This window comes from Neovison vison, chromosome 2, assembly GCF_020171115.1.
Source record: "Neovison vison isolate M4711 chromosome 2, ASM_NN_V1, whole genome shotgun sequence".
NCBI classification, from domain to species: Eukaryota; Metazoa; Chordata; class Mammalia; order Carnivora; family Mustelidae; genus Neogale; species Neogale vison.
Window position 1 is genome coordinate 144,994,518 of NC_058092.1, and position 15,152 is coordinate 145,009,669.

General features: G+C 40.3%; 1 pseudogene; it reads left to right on the top strand.

Annotated features, from left to right (window-relative positions):
* Positions 1 to 11,446: 11,446 nt before the first annotated feature.
* On the top strand, positions 11,447 to 11,541 carry LOC122901378 (annotated as a pseudogene).
* Positions 11,542 to 15,152: the final 3,611 nt, after the last annotated feature.

Below are 15,152 nucleotides of genomic sequence, written 5' to 3' on the forward strand. Positions count from 1 at the left end.
CCTGGTACTCATGGAGAAACATTATCCTGCCCATACAAAGGCTGGATGGAACTGGGAAAGTCCTCAGTGCCAAGACCTGCCATTGTCAGACAACAGACCCAGGCCAAACTCCAGAGTGGTACCACTGCCCCCCAAGTTCAGTTAGGATTCCAGTCCTGGGTGTTTGTATGTAGAGCTTTGCACAACTCTGAATTCCATGTTGGGACCATCTGAATGGAGCAGAGTCTAGTGGCAGAGAGACAACAGTTCTAGCCCCTAATCAGCCTCCTTTAAGATGGGTGACCCCACATTGAGGTCTTTTATCCATTTTGAGTTTATCTTTGTGTACAGTGTAAGAGAATGGTCGAGTTTCATTCTTCTACATATAGCTGTCCAGTTTTCCCAGAACCATTTATTGAAGAGACTGTCTTTTTTACACTGTATATTTTTTCCTGTTTTGTCAAAGATTAACTGACCATAGAGTTGAGGGTCCATATCTGGGCTCTCTACTCTGTTCCACAGGAATCCATCAGAATCCTAGAGGAGAACATAGGCAGTAATCTCTTTGATATCAGCCACAGCAACTTCTTTCAAGATACGTCTCCAAAGGCAAAGGAAACAAAAGCGAAAATAAACTTCTGGGACTTCATCAAAATCAAAAGCTTCTCTACAACAAAGGAAACAGTCAAAAAAACAAAGAGGCAAGCCACAGAATGGGAGAAGATATTTGCAAATGACAGTACAGACGAAAGGTTGATATCCAGGATCTATAATGAACACCTCAAACTAAACACACACGAAATAGGCAAACACATCAAAAAATGGGCAGAAGATATGAACAGACACTTCTCCAATCAAGACATACAAATGGCTATCAGACACATGAAAAAATGTTCATCATCATTAGCCCTCAGGGAGATTCAAATTAAAACCACATTGAGATATCACCTTATACCAGTTAGAATGGCCAAAATTAACAAAACAGGAAACAACATGTTTTGGAGAGGATGTGGAGAAAGGGGAACGCTCTTCCACTCTTGGTGGGAATGCAAGTTGGTGCAGCCTCTTTGGAGAACAGTGTGGAGATTCCTCAAGAAATTAAAAATAGAGCTTCCCTATGACCCTGCAATTGCACTCCTGGGTATTTATCCCAAAGACACAGATGACGTGAAAAGAAGGACCATCTGTACCCCAATGTTTATAGCAGCAATGGCCACGGTAGCCAAACTATGGAAAGAATCAAGATGCCCTTCAACGGATGAATGGATAAGGAAGATGTGGTCCATATACACTATGGAGTATTATGCCTCCATCAGAAAGGATGAATACCCAACTTTTGTAGCAACATGGACGGGACTGGAAGAGATTATGCTGAGTGAAATAAGTTAAGCAGAGAGAGTCAATTATCATATGGTTTCACTTATTTGTGGAGCATAACCAATAGCATGGAGGACAAGGGGCGTTAGAGAGGAGAAGGGAATTTGGGTAAATTGGAAGGGGAGGTGAACCATGAGAGACTATGGACTCTGAATAACAATCCGAGGAGTTTGAAGTGGCGGGGGGGTGGGAGGTTGGGGTACCAGGTGGTGGGTATTATAGAGGGCACGGCTTGCATGGAGCACTGGGTGTGGTGAAAAAATAATGAACAATGTTTTTCTGAAAATAAATAAATTAAAAAAAAAAAAGTTGGGTGACCCCAGGCAGAACTCTGAAACTACAGACTCCATCCCTAAATTTGAGATAGTAATGGGTACAGCTAAAGAGGATGTAGAAATAAATGACTCATACAGTTCCTACCTGATGCCTGCCTGAGCCCAGAGGGAAGGCAGTTGTGTTGGTGACAGATTTACCCAAGTATCAGTTCTTCCCCTTGTTGATGATGGCATCATCTTTAAGAAACAGATGCTTGGGTGCCTGGGTGGCTCAGTGGGTTAAGCTGCTGCCTTCGGCTCAGGTCATGATCTCAGAGTCCTGGGATCAAGTCCTGCATCGGGCTCTCTGCTCAGCAGGGAGCCTGCTTCCTCCTCTCTCTCTCTCTGCCTGCCTCTCTGCCTACTTGTAATCTCTCTCTGTCAAATAAATAACTAGAATCTTTAAAAAAAGATGCTTAATCTAAGGTCAGAAATATTTCTTCTCTGGCTTTCTTCTCTGGGGTTTATAGTTTTAGCTCTTAAATTTAGGTCTGTGTCCCATTTGGGGATCACTTTGTGTCTCATGTGAGGGGAGGGTACACCTTCATTCAGTCATTTATAATTTTATGTCTCTGCATGTTCAAGAAGGAACAAGATTTAGTCACTGTAGTACCTTAGGTTGTCACTTCTAGGAACCTGTCAATAGATCCCAAAGAATATTTACAGTAAATAATTCTTTTTTTTAAAGATTTTATTTATTTATTTGAGAGAGAGAGACAGTGAGAGAGAGCATGAGTGAGGAGAAGGTCAGAGAGAGACGCAGACTCCCCATGGAGCTGGGAGCCTGATGCGGGACTCGATCCCGGGACTCCAGGATCACGCCCTGAGCCGAAGGCAGTCGTCCAACCAACTGAGCCACCCAGGCGTCCCTACAGTAAATAATTCTTAAAGCAGTTGTCTAAGATTGTGATGGAAGTCCTAAAGGAGGCAAACTTCTACCTTCTGCAGAGGTGAAGACCTGTCTTCCATAAAAGCACATACCACCCTGTGGTAGCTACAGGAGACATTGCAGGAGTACCGCAGGGCTCCCTGACCTGTCTTCAAAATAAACCACATTCAACCTTGGACATCTTCAAGGATCCCAGAGAGATCAAAAACAATTTTGTAAAATCCAATGTTTTGGAGGATGTCTTCTAGGAAATCTATGAAAAAATTAGCTCCTTTTTGAGAAGTATTTTCTGAGCAACTTAGTCAGGCCTTGTGTCAAAGGATAGAAAGCAGAGAGAATGGTGCATGCCTTCTAAGAGGCAGAGCTTGTAGGGTGGCAAACTTTGGGGGAATAACTGGTCTAAGCCACAGCTCTGTATATCTGGCTGAAAGAAAACAGTTAAGGAAACAAGCCACACTTATGGATTCCTTTACTTACATTAACCACAAAACATTTTAGACAATTTGTAAATGATCTCTCAGCATACACCTATCTTTTTTTCCCCAGTTAGATAACATCAAATTATATTCCCAGTTAAGTTTTTACTTATTAGGAGAACATGATAAAACATATGGAACCCAAAATGATTCTACAAAAATCCTCGTAGAAACAACAGATGGATTAAGTCAAGCTTAAGGACACAGATTCAATATGCAAAAATGAGTTTTATCTATACTCATGAATAGCAAGTTATCACTGAGAAAAAGTAAGAAAAGAATTTTTAAGAAAATAATTTTTATTTGATAATCACTTAAAAAATAAAATACTTATGAAGCATTTTCATCAATATGGGAAAGACCTGTATATTGAAAACCATAAATCATTAATGCAAGAATTTTGAGAAGACAGGATGACATCTTTAGACATCCCAATCTAATGGATCCCAAGAATATATGTAATCCAAATGTACACACTGCAAAAATCAATCTAAACATTCAGTCCAAACCCCATCAACATTTAATAGCATTTCCAGTAAAAAGAACAGCAATCATACAAAGTGAATAATACTATGGAAGGCCTTGAATAGCTAAAGCCTTCTGGAGAAAGAACAAAATGAGGTGTCATGCTTTCTGAATTCAACGTGTATTACAAAGTTGTAGAAATCAAAACAGTATAGTATTGATATACAGACAGACACACAGATGAGTGTAACATAGTACAAAGCCCAGGAAGAAAGTGACAGATATGTAGTCAACTCATTTCCAACCAAAGCTCCAGGAAAAAAAAATAGGGAAGCAACAGTCTCCACATTGAGTGGTTCTGGAAACACTGGGCAACCTCAACTAAAACAATGCAACTGAATGTCTATTCAACCTCTTTCAAAACAACAGAGTCAACACATGACAAAGACTTCAACAAAACAGTTACACCTATAAAATACCTAGAAGAAAATTGGACAGAATGTTATTAACACCCCCACCTTTTTTTTTTTTTTTACAATCTCCATGACAAAAATTTGAACTCAAGATTCTGAGATCAAGAGACAGATACCGTGGTGACTGACCCAGTCAAGAAGCATTTAAAACTATGGAGAACAAATTGCAATGAAGAAATCAAACTCTCTCTCTTCACAGACAGCATGATACTTTATATGGAAAATCCAAAAGACCCTACCCCCAAACTACTAGAACTCATTCAGCAATTCTGTAATGTGGCAGGATACAAAAACCAATGTACAGAAACAGTTGCTTTCTTATACACTAACAATGAAAATACGGAAAGGAAAATTAGAGAATAAATTCCATTTACTATAGCACCAAAAAACATAGGATACCTGGGAATAAGCCTAACCAAAGAGGTAAAGGATCTGTACTCGTGGAACTACAGAAAACTCCTGGAAGAAATTGAAGAAGACGCGAAAAACTGGAAGACCACTCAATGCTCACGGATCTGAAAAATAAACATTGTTAAAATGTCTAGACTGGGGACGCCTGGGTGGCGCAGTTGGTTGGCTGACTGCCTTCGGCTCAGGGCGTGATCCTGGAGTCCCGGGATCGAGTCCCACATCGGGCTCCCAGCTCCATGGGGAGTCTGCTTTGCTCTCTGAACTTCTCCTCGCTCATGCTGTCTCTCACTGTCTCTCTCTCAAATAAATAAATAAAATCTTTTAAAAAAATGTCTAGACTGCCTAGAACAATCTATACTTTTAATGCCATTCCTATCAAAATTCCATCAGTATTTTTCAAAGAGCTCGAACAAACAATCCTAAAATTTGTGTGGAATCAGAAGAAACCACGAATTCCAAAGGGAATGTAGAAAAACAAAACTGGGAGCATCACACTGCATGATTTCAAGCTTTACTACAAATCTGTGATCAGCAAGACAGCATGGTACTGGCATAAAATCAGACACATAGACCAGTGGAACTGAGTAGAGAGCACAGATAGGGACCTCCAACTCTACAGTCAAAAAATCTTCAAAAAATCTGGAAAAAATATCCAGTGGAAAAAAGACAGTCCCTTCAATAAATGGTGCCAGGAAAATTGGACAGCTATGTGTATAAAAATGAAAGTCAACAATTCTCTTACACCATTCACAAAGGTAAACTCGAAATGAATAACAGACCTCAACATGAGGCAGGAATCCATCAGAATCTTGGAGGGGAACACAGGCAGTAAACTCTTTGACATTAGCCACAGCAAATTCTTTCAATATATTCTCCAAAGGCAAAGGAAACAAAAGCAAAAATGAATTTTGGTGTCTTCATCAAGATCAAAACCTTCTTCAGAGCAAAGGAAACAGTCAACAAAACTATGAGGCAACCCACTGAATGGGAGAATATATTCATAAATGACAATACAAAGGGCTGATATCCAGGCTCTATAAAAAAAAACCCTCAAAGTAAACACACACAAAACAGATAATCATGTCAAAAAATGGGCAGAAGACAAGAACAGACACTTCTCCAATGAATACATACAAATGGCTAACAGACATGAAAAAATGTTCATCATCACTAGCCATCAGGGAGATTCAAATTAAAACCACATTGAGATAACACCTTACACCAATTAGAATGTCCAAAATTAGCAAGACAGGAAACTACATGTGTTGGAGAGTATATGAAGAAAGGGGAACTCTCTTACACTATTGGTGGGAATGCAAGTTGTTGCAGTCACTTTGGAAAACAGTGCGGACTTCCTTAAGAAAGTAAAAATATAGATTCCCTACCATCCTGCAATTGCACTACTGAGTATTTACCCAAAAGGTACAGATGTAGTGAAAAGAAGGGCCATCTGTACCCTAGTGTTCATAGAAGCATTGTCCACAGTCGCCAAACTGTTGAAAGAACAAAGATGCCCTTCAACGGATGAATGGATAAGAAAGATGGGGTCCATATATACTATGGAGTATTATGCCTCCATCAGAAAAGATGAATACCCATCTTTTATATTAACATGGACGGGACTGGAAGAAATTTTCTAGAGTAAAATAAGTCAAGCAGAGACAGTCAGTTATCATTTGGTTTCACTTCTTTGTGGATCATAAGAAATAACACAGAGGACATGGTGAGATTGAGAGGAGAAGGGAGATGAGGGAATTTGGAAGAGGAGATGAACCATGAGAAACTGTGAACTCTGAGAAAACAATCTGAGGGTTTTGGAGGGGAGAGGGTGGGAGTTTGGGTGAGGCTGGTGGTGGGTATTATGGAAGGCATGAATTACATGGATCACAGGGTGTGGTACATAAACAATGAATTATGGAACACCAAAAAGAAATTAAAAAAATAAATAAAATTTTAAAAAAAATTAAAAAATGAAAAAAAGCATTATGGAGCACAGAGGTGTCAGAATAGATGTATCCAGGGCACCTGGGTAACTCAGTGGGTTAAGCTAAAAACCCAGTAGTGCTTTGAGACACATGCAGAACTTTACTACCTTGCAATTTAGAAGCAGCAAACACAGAATTTCCCACTAATACCTAGAAGGCCTGTACTCTTCCTTGCAGTGGAACATTTGCTTCAGCCAGAAAAAGAAAAAAAAAAAAAAGAGGAGGAGGCTGCAGGTACCAGATTCTGGATGGCGGCCCCTTCTAAGCCCTGGATCTTTGAGTCTTCACCAGTATCTGCACATCTGTTGAGAATTGAGAGGCCCCATCCCGGTTTGCTGAGATGCCCACTGTCTATCTCTGATTTCATCTCTCATGGACCCTTCTCATTGATATCCCTTCTTGAGTATCTTTCCTGAGGCCCAGGGACCTTTGTCTAAATTTCTGTATGCAAGAAAATAAAGCCATTTAATTACAGAAAAAGAAAGCAAATAAACAAACAACAACAACAACAACAAAACCCTGCAAGCTATAATCATCTACCACAAGCAAAATACCACGTGGCTGGGCTAAAATATTTCAGTTTAGTCAATCATAGAATTTAAAATCACATATGAACCTAATGCTACCTCTACAAATCACCACAGTCAGAGCACCAAGGCCCAAATTATTATCCTTAAACTACCAAGTCTTTCCATGTGCATACTTTGGTCTCCCTAATTCCTTTCTTTTGGTTTTATTTTCCAGTATTTCTGGCTGATACATTTCATGTTGGGGTTTTAACAAAGCCATCACAAAATTATTATTGTCCCTCCCTTACCCTGGTGTAATCTGAAGAAGCTGGGGGGAAAAATAGTCAAGGCCTCAAAATAGAGGATAAAATAATAACAGATATCTAGCTGACAAGAATGGCCCTCAATAGGTGAGTCATGCTTCTGCTAATGCTGACCCTTAGACCTAAGCAGATTTATCCTCCCGATTATGGGCAATACAGAAGACTGGAGGAAAACGTGTGCCTTTTAAGGACAAGATTAGTAGCAAAAGAGGAAAGAGTGAAATGAGTTCAAGTATGTAGTTATAATTCCCAAGTAATCAATTAGTTATGTAAACTTCACTTTTACTAGGGTGGAATGAATGAAGAAGTAGAGGAAGGCCAGAATATGCAAAGGGAAGATAATCTCCTCTTGGAAGCCTGGAACGGGAAATGGCATTCCCCTCCAGACAGAAAGGTCAATAAAATGCCCAATGTTAAATAGCTCACATATGGAAACCACGGTTGTCTGGTTCTAAGATTCCTGCTGTTTTCACAGTGACATGCTATCTTTGTAACTTCAAAACTCAGTCTGGTAGAATTACTAGAATTATTAGTTGTCATTACTGTGGTAATGAGATTACTTTTCAAGTATGAAATTCAATGTGTCTATTTATATGTCAAGAAAAGCCTGGATAAGATTACATCATTTCCTGTAATAGGGTGCTCTCAGGCCACTGGCACTCTTTTTATGTGAGAGGCAAAATTATCCATGTTATTATTTTATCATGAGTTTTTGCTCATATCATTGAGTGATAATTAAAATCACTTTACCGGGTTTTGGGCATCATACTCAAACTTTTAAAATGATGTAAATGATCTGCAATTACAGCATTCATTATTCAAAAGTATTTTTTAAGAAGTCACCAATTCTAAAAACTTTTGAAATATATTAACTTTAATTTTTTTTAAAAAAAGTATGACTAATGTACTGATCTTATAATAACAACACCTAAAACTTTTAAAAAGTATGTTCATACACATCAAGTTCACTTAAACTTCTCATTATTCTAATACATAAGTGTTATCATTCTTTTTCTCAAGGATTGAAACTAAAGTTTAAGGTGATGAGTGGCTCAACAGGGTCATAGACTTAAGAAAGAGCATAAGGGAGGGGGGGACAAGATGGCGGGGTAGTAGGAAGAGGCGCCTTTTCAGCCATACACCAAAGTGAGCTGATTACCTACCAAAGAACTCCGATCACCCATGAAATCAACCTGAGATCAGAATTATACACGTCTGGATCTCTACAGGGGCAGAAGACACCAGTGGGCAAGTAAAGCGGATTGGGAACAGCGGACTGATATCAGAAAATAAACAAAAGGGGGAGGGAGCCACCAGAGGTGACCGGTGGGAGAGTAATACCCCAATACGAGCGAGAGTGTCCTGCGTCTGGGGACCAGCAGTAACTCGGAGACTGGTTGAAAGCACTCCAAAAGAGCAAAGGATCGCGGGGGGAAATTTTGGGAATTGGGGCGGCTAGGGACAGGGGCTTAAGTCCCCGGTCCCAGACAGCCTCCCCGGTGCGGAGGCAGAGAGAGTGCGGCAGAGAAACCGCTCTTGGTCCCTAAGCCGCCAGCGCGCCTGAGAATGGGTGGGTTCCGGCTCCTGTGAGGGCATGGGAGCCGAGCCGGGTGGCAGAACGCGCGCTAGCCCTACCACAAAGCTTGAGATATGCACGCACGTCCCTCATGCTCCCCTGAGTTACAGAGGCCCGGCTGGCGCTCCTTGACCTGCGCCATTGTTTCAAAGCCTAAGCTGCGCACACAAAACTCTTCCACCGACAGAGGCGCGCAAAATCCCAGCCTGGGGCTTACGGACCAGCGCCCCGTTCTCAGTGCCCCAGACGCGCGCCCGACCCACAGCTGCTGCTGAAAGAGGTGCGCGCAAGCCGGGCACTCCCAGCCCGGGCAGGCGGCAAAATCTCAGTGTGCGATCACTGCTTGGAACCTCTCTGGCGGCCGGGAGCTCCCAGACAGCCGCCACTGCCTTGGCTTTGGGTACGAGCAAAAGATCCTGCACCCTTAGGGTCTGCAGCTTGGAACCTGCTCTGCGGTGGCAAAGGGGGAATTTATTCAGCTTCTGCACCTAGACTGAGGCTTCTCTCTGGGAGGGAGATCAGGGTATGGTTTGATTTCTTCTAATACTACAAAAACCATCAAAGGCAGTCAAGGTGAGAGGAAAAAAAGTGAACAAGCAAAAAAAACCGCTTTTTATGCCTGAAAGCCTGAAAAAAAACACAGTTTCCCCAGAGCCCACCCCCTTGAGGGGGGCGGGAGAACTCAACTCTGTAAACATCATTGACTGACAACCCACGTGGCAGGCCCCTCCCCCAGAAAACAAACCAAGAAAGAAAAAAAAAAAGGACTACAAGAGAACAACCACTACTTCATAGGAAAACTTGTATTGTTCACTCATTTCCACTATTCCGGTTCATTTTTTTTTTTTTACACATAGGTAATTTTTTTAACTGATTTACCATCACAGCGAGCTGTACAGTACATCAAATTCCATAATACCTTTCTAACCTGAACTTTTTGATACATACACCTATGTTTTTCTTTTGAATTTTTATTTTTTGAATTCCTTTTTTAAAATTTTAGTTTAGTTTAGTCTAGTTTATTCCTTTTTATCTTTATCTTCTAATATTCATATAGAGTTAAACTTCAAAATAATCTCCTTTCCCCAATCAATATTACCCCTATAGGTAAACCAATTTCTAATCCCCTTTATCTTAGGAAAATTGAGTCCTTTAACAAAGATATCAAGATACATCCAGAAAGGATCAAAACAAACTTCCTCGCACACACTGAGAATTTATAAGAACTCTCCCATCTTCTTCCACCAGTGTTTCTGTGTTTTTTTGTGTTTGTCCTGACAACATATAAATTTTACACTTGTGGTTCTTTTTGACGAGGTTCTTTCTTTACTTGCATATATATATATTTTTTTTTTCTCTCTTGCCATATACTTGTATCAGACTTTTTATCTCTTTTTGTTTGTCTACTTCATAAATCTTACCAGGGGGCCCATCTGGGCTGAATCTTCTTTTTCATCTTCCCCTTCTTTCCTTTCTCTCTCTCTCTTTCTTTTTCCCTTCTTTTCTTTTTTTCTTTTCTTTTGTCTCTCGTTTGGGTGGGGAACCCTGATTGCTCAGAAGTGTTCCAGGGTGCACCTTGACTGCGCCAGAGTTGATACATCCAGCTACAGTCATCTCCCACAAAAATGACTAGGAGGAGGAATGCCCAACAGAAGAAAAATACAGAGGATGGACCTTCTGCAACAGAGCTAACGGCTATCAACATAGACAATATGTCGGAAAGAGAATTCAGGCTAACAATTATCCAGGCAATAGCTAGGTTGGAGAAAGCCATGAATTACCAAACAGAATTGATTAAGGCCGAACTAAAAGCGACCAGACAGGATGTTCACAATGTTAGGGCGGAGCTTAAGGCTACCAGGGAGGAGGTTCACAATGCTCTCAATGAGTTCCAATCTAATCTAAATTCTCTCAAATCTAGGGTAACTGAGACAGAAGATAGAATTAGTGATCTGGAAGACAAACAGATAGGGAGAAAGGATCAGGAGGAAGCCTGGAACAAACAGCTTAGAAGCCACGAAAGCAGAATCAGGGAAATAAATGATGCCATGAAGCATTCCAACATCAGAATTATTGGAATTCCTGAAGGAGAGGAGAAAGAAAGAAGTCTAGAAGATATCATGGAACAAGTCCTTCATGAAAATTTTCCGAACCTCGCGAATGAAACCAGCATTCATGTACTAGAGGCTGAACGGTCTCCACCCAAGATTATACATTCCAAAAAAACATCACGACACCTGATAGTCAAATTGAGGAATTATAATTGTAGGTATGATCTCTTGAAAGCCACCAGGGCAAAGAGGCTCCTTACTTACAGAGGGAAGCCCATCAGAATAACGTCAGACCTGTCCACAGAGTCCTGGCAAGCCAGAAGAGGCTGGCAAGATATATTCAGGGCACTAAATGAGAAGAACATGCAGCCAAGAATACTTTATCCAGCAAGACTGACATTCAAAATGGATGGAGAGATAAAGAGTTTTCAAGACCAGCAAGGCTTAAAAGACTATGCAACCACGAAGCCGACACAGCAGGAAATATTAAGGAGGGTTCTATAAAAGAGGAAAAATCCCAAGAGTAGCATTAAACAGAAATATAGAGACATTCTACAGAAAGAAAGACTTCAAAGGTAACTCGATGTCAATAAAACGTATCTATCAATAATCACTCTCATCGCTTCTCGGCCATTTGGCTAAGATCAAGTGTAGTATCTGTTCTTATCAGTTTAATAATCACTCTCAATGTGGATGGCCTAAATGCACCCAAAACACGGCACAGGGTTGCAGATTGGATAAAACGACAGGACCCATCCATATGCTGTCTACAAGAGACCCATTTTGAACCTAAAGATACACGCAGACTGAAAGTGAAGGGATGGAGCAGCATCGTTCATGCCAATGGGTCTCAAAAGAAGGCTGGGGTAGCGATTCTCATGTCAGATAAATTGGACTTCAAACTAAAGACTGCAGTCAGAAATACAGAAGGACACTACATAATCCTTAAAGGGACTATCCACCAAGATGATCTAACAACTGTAAATATCTATGCTCCCAATATGGGAGCAGCCAATTACTTAAGAAAACTGTTAATCAAGATAAAGAGTCATATTGATATGAATACACTAATCGTAGGAGATCTTAACACGCCTCTTTCAGAATTAGACAGATCACCGAAGCAGAAAATCAATAAAGAAACAAGAGCATTGAATGACACATTGGACCATATGGACCTCATAGATATATACAGAACATTCCACCCTAAATCAACAGAATACACATTCTTCTCGAGTGCACACAGAATCTTCTCCAGAATAGACCACATACTGGGTCACAAATCAGGACTCAACTGATACCAAAAGACTGAGATGATTCCCTGCATATTCTCAGATCACAATGCTTTGAAACTGGAGCTCAATCACAAGGAAAAGTTCTGAAGGAACTCAAACACCTGGTAGCTAAAGACCACCTTGCTTAAGAATGCTTGGATCAACCAGGAGATCAAAGAAGAACTGAAACAATTCATGGAAACCAATGAGAATAAAGACACTTCGGTCCAAAACCTATGGGATACAGCAAAGGCGGTCCTAAGAAGAAAATACATAGCCATCCAAGCCTCCATCAAAAAAATTGAAAAATCTAGAACACATCAGCTGTCTCTACACATTAAAGAACAGGAAAATCACCAACAAGTCAAACCAACTCCGCACATAAGAAGGGAAATCATCAAGATTAGAGCTGAGATCAATGAGGTAGAAACCAGAGATACAGTAGAACGTATCAATGAAACTAGAAGCTGGTTTTTTGAAAGAATCAATAAGATCGATAAGCCACTGGCTACACTAATCCAAAAGAAAAGAGAGAAAGCCCAAATTCATAAAATTATGAATGAAAAGGGAGAGATCACAACTAACACCAAGGAAGTAGAAGCAATCATCAGAAGTTATTACGAACAGTTATATGCCAATAAGCTTAGCAACCTAGACGAAATGGATGTATTCCTGGAAAAATTTAAACTACCAACATTGAGCCAGGAAGAAATCGACAACCTGAATAGACCGATATCTAATAACGAGATTGAATCAGTGATCAAAAACCTCCCAAAAAACAAGACCCAGGACGTGACGGATTCCCTGGGGAATTCTATGAAACCTTCAAAGAAGAAATAACACTTATTCTCCTGAAGCTGTTTCAAAAAATTGAAGCAGAAGGAAAATTTCCAGACTCTTTCTATGAAGTCAGCATTACCCTGATCCCCAAACCAGTCAAGGACCCTACCAAAAAGGAGAATTTTAGACCAATATCACTGATGAATATGGATGCTAAGATTCTCAACAAGATCCTAGCCAACAGGATCCAACAGCACATTAAAAAGATTATCCACCATGATCAGGTGGGATTCATCCCTGGGCTACAAGGATGGTTCAACATTCGCAAATCAATCAATGTGATACAACAAATTAATATGAGAAGAGAGAAGAACCACATGGTCCTCTCAATTGATGCAGAAAAAGCATTTGACAAAATCCAGCATCTGTTCCTGATTAAAACGCTTCAAAGTATAGGGATAGAGGGAACATTCCTGAACCTCATAAAATCGATCTATGAAAGACCCACAGCAAATATCATCCTCAATGGGAAAAAGATTGCAGCCTTCCCATTGAGATCAGGAACAAGACAAGGATGCCCACTCTCACCACTCTTGTTCAACATAGTATTAGAAGTCCTAGAAACAGCAATCAGACAACAGAGAGAAATAAAAGGTATCCAAATTGGTAATGAAGAAGTCAAACTCTCTCTCTTCGCAGATGACATGATTCTTTATATGGAAAACCCAAAAGACTCCACCCCCAAACTACTAGAACTCATACAGCAATTCAGCAACGTGGCAGGATACAAAGTCAATGTGCAGAAATCTGTGGCTTTCTTATACACTAACAATGAAAATACAGAAAGGGAAAATAGAGAATCGATTCCATTCACTATAGCACCAAGAACCATAAGATACCTGGGAATAAACCTTACCAAAGAGGTAAAGGATCTGTACTCAAGGAACTACAGAACACTCATGAAAGAAATTGAAGAAGACATAAACAGATGGAATACCATTCCATGCTCTTGGGTCGGAAGAATAAACATTGTTAAAATGTCTATACTGCCTAGAGCAATCTATACTTTTAATGCCATTCCGATCAAAATTCCACCGGTATTCTTCAAAGAGCTGGAGCAAATAATCCTAAAATTTGTATGGAATCAGAAGAGACCCCGAATCGCTAAGGAAATGTTGAAAACAAAAATAAAGCTGGCGGCATCACGTTACCTGATTTCAAGCTTTATTACAAAGCTGTGATCACCAAGACAGCATGGTACTGGCATAAAAACAGACACATAGACCAGTGGAACAGAGTAGAGAGCCCAGATATGGACCCTCTACTCTATGGTCAATTAATCTTCGACAAAACAGGAAAAAATATACAGTGGAAAAAAGACAGTCTCTTCAATAAATGGTGCTGGGAAAACTGGACAGCTATATGTAAAAGAATGAAACTCAACCATTCTCTTACACCATACACAAAGATAAACTCGAAAGAGATAAAAGACCTCAACGTGAGACAGGAATCCATCAGAATCCTAGAGGAGTACATAGGCAGTAATCTCTTTGATATCAGCCACAGCAACTTCTTTCAAGATACGTCTCCAAAGGCAAAGGAAACAAAAGCGAAAATAAACTTTTGGGACTTCATCAAAATCAAAAGCTTCTGCACAGCAAAGGAGACAGTCAAAAAAAAAAAAAAAAGAGGCAACCCACGGAATGGGAGAAGATATTTGCAAATGACAGTACAGACGAAAGGTTGATAGGATCTATAATGAACTCCTCAAACTCAACACACACGAAACAGGCAATCACATCAAAAAATGGGCAGATGATATGAACAGACACTTCTCCAATCAAGATATACAAATGGCTATCAGACACATGAAAAAATGTTCATCATCATTAGCCCTCAGGGGGATTCAGATTAAAACCACATTGAGATATCACCTTACACCAGTTAGAATGGCCAAAATTAACAAAACAGGAAACAACATGTTTTGGAGAGGATGTGGAGAAAGGGGAACGCTCTTCCACTCTTGGTGGGAATGCAAGTTGGTGCAGCCTCTTTGGAGAACAGTGTGGAGATTCCTCAAGAAATTAAAAATAGAGCTTCCCTATGACCCTGCAATTGCACTCCTGGGTATTTACCCCAAAGACACAGATGACGTGAAAAGAAGGACCATCTGTACCCCAATGTTTATAGCAGCAATGGCCACGGTTGCAAAACTATGGAAAGAACCAAGATGCCCTTCAACGGATGAATGGATAAGGAAGATGTGGTCCATA